Below are 2,564 nucleotides of genomic sequence, written 5' to 3'. Positions count from 1 at the left end.
AGCTTTGCTCATCCAAACGGTCACAAAAACTGCCACTTGCAGTATATGATGCTTCAAAGTAGCATCTTTTGTCCTACCCAGTGATGCAGCTGGAGCTTGGAGAAGAAGGAAAAGAGAATAGGATCCTAGGAATCTTTGCTTCATATGCTGAATTTTATACACTTATACCAATGTTATGAAAAGAATACCACCCTTTCAAAAATACTGTTCAACCAGCATATAAATAATCACAACATCTTTCATTTAGAAACAAGCATACAAAAAATAAAGAGACACAAAGGCCAACAATTGTACAAGAAAATTTTAATTAAAATTAAATGTCTCAAGCTGGAGAGCTGTCCCAGTATCTAAAGCACTTACACAAGCCTGGATCAGAGTTCATAGAAATGCTGGGTGACGATGGTGTCCTGTGTGTAACTCCAGCCTTAGAAGATGGAGATAAGAGATCCCTTTGAATAAAGTCTAGCTATTATCGATGAGCTTTGAGTTCGGTTTCGAGACCCTGCCTCAGTGAATAAGGTAAAAAAAAAAAATCCAGGATGATTCCCAATATCAACCTTAGGTCTACATATGCACACATACATGCATACATGTCTTCACATACATACAACATAAGCAATCAAATGCATGAAAAATGTAAAGTTAAATTAAATCTCCCATAAAGTTTTTAAAACAAAATTATTTTACTGACTGCTCTTATAGCTAATTGTGAACCTAATTTTGAATCCTCATATTGGCTTTTAAGTACTCACACCATTTCTAGACAGTGGCTTCCACTTCACAGAGCAGATGAAACCTCTTCTTTATGTTTCTAAAGCAAAGGCCAAGTTTACTAATGTACTAGTTCCTAGGGATAAGCTATCTCTTCCTGATAAACCACTAGTTGGTGCTTGGTTGAGGTCAATCCCAAAGGGTACTAAGAGAATATATCGTTTTAAGATTGGTGTCTACGAGCTGAATGTTACTAAGTATTCTGCGTGTGCACTGGAATTTATCAGCTTATCCCCTGAAGGCCATCTGTTAAAGGCTTGTGCCCAGTCTAGTAGTATTGGAAGAGACAATAGACCTTTAAGGGATGTGGCTTAGTAAGGGGTCATTGGACTATTGGACATGTGACCTGAAGGGGTGAGGATTTGAGGATACTGGACTGTTTTTCTTTTCTTTTTTGCTTCTTTCTTGCTTTCTTTATTCTTCAGTTTGAAAGGTTCTGTTCTACAGTTGATCACTGGATAATCCAAATGCCCAACTGAGACTTGACCAAGTCTCCTGTTTAAAAGTGTTAAACTCCATCTGGTAGGATAGATTGATGGCCATGACCATTGCCATTATGTGAGTCCTTACAGACCCAGCTTCGTTCTCCTCCAGTGTCTTCTCTTGAAGTTGTACCTGATTGTATTATAAAATCCACTGAGAAATAGGATAATTTTGCTTTTGTTTCATGGACAGGAATTGCTTGATTCTGAAAGTCTCGTGAGAAGACATGGTGAGAAGGTAAATGGGGTATAGGGCGCATGATGGCAGAAGAGAGGAGAAGGACTGTTTTTTCTTTCTAATCCTTGGCTAGAGATGCGAACACTAGTCTTCCAGGCTGTGCTACACTTGGAAGTGTTTCAAGGCAATGGAACTACCTGTGGTTAGATCCAAATATCCAGAACTATAATAAAAAAGTAAAGACCTCTTGACTTGATAAGTAGCCTGTGCCATGTTTTTTTCATAGCTTAGTAACTTACACAACATGTCCCTTAGTCAGTTACAAAACTGACTATGACAACGTACCACCTCAAGGCTGCCTTCCTCCAACTATGTGAGGTAAGCACTTACAGTGGAATCTGTTGTTTTGAGAGTTCCTAGGAGCCCCACCTTCACAGTGGGTGCACAGACAATTTGTTCCCCGGGTCCCCTTGCAAGACACGGTAGAGACATATACATTGAACCTAACTGATCCACATGTGAGACTTTATTCAGAATTCAGTGACCTAAGGGAAGACGCTTTGTCTAAATGAGGAAGGCATTCGCTTTTCTGACACTGGTGGTTGGATACACAGAAGATCCTGTCCACTGGGCTCTGGAGCAGCTGTAATGTCAGCATCCTCATCCTTCAATATCTTACCACGATTTGGGGCATTGATTGTTAGTCCTAAAACTTCGAAACTCACCTTGCTTCTTTGATGCTCCAAAGAATTCTGTGTTTGCTTCAGAAAGTCACCAGTTCGAGTTTATTTAATGCCGAGGATCAAACTCAGGGCCTCATGCATGCTGGACAAACGGCTTGCAAACTGAGATACATTCTTGGCCTCTTTATTTTACCTTAAAACAGCCAGAATAAATTCTGTCACTTATGACTAAGAAATCCTCCCAAAATAATATTAAAATTATTCTCCTGTGAAGAATAAAGTCAGTTGAGGAACATAATTCATTTCATACCAAACAAAAGTAAGCATTTGGAGCTAAAATTGAAATCAGTATCGTTTTCATCCCTCACCCCATTAACTTCTCTCTCTAGAATAGACAACAATTTGCATGCTGCACAAACCCATATTCCTGGAGAGATTTATTTGTACCTG

At 39.3% G+C, this 2,564-nt stretch overlaps 1 pseudogene; it reads right to left on the bottom strand.

Annotated features, from left to right (window-relative positions):
• Window positions 1-1,337: 1,337 nt before the first annotated feature.
• Window positions 1,338-1,482, bottom strand: LOC114620462 (annotated as a pseudogene).
• Between the last annotated feature and the right edge of the window lie 1,082 nt (window positions 1,483-2,564).

The sequence above is a fragment of the Grammomys surdaster genome, unplaced genomic scaffold (assembly GCF_004785775.1).
Source record: "Grammomys surdaster isolate TR1022 unplaced genomic scaffold, NIH_TR_1.0 169, whole genome shotgun sequence".
Taxonomy (NCBI): Eukaryota; Metazoa; Chordata; class Mammalia; order Rodentia; family Muridae; genus Grammomys; species Grammomys surdaster.
Note: the sequence above shows the minus strand (reverse complement) of the source record. Positions and strands in the feature narration are given on the sequence as shown.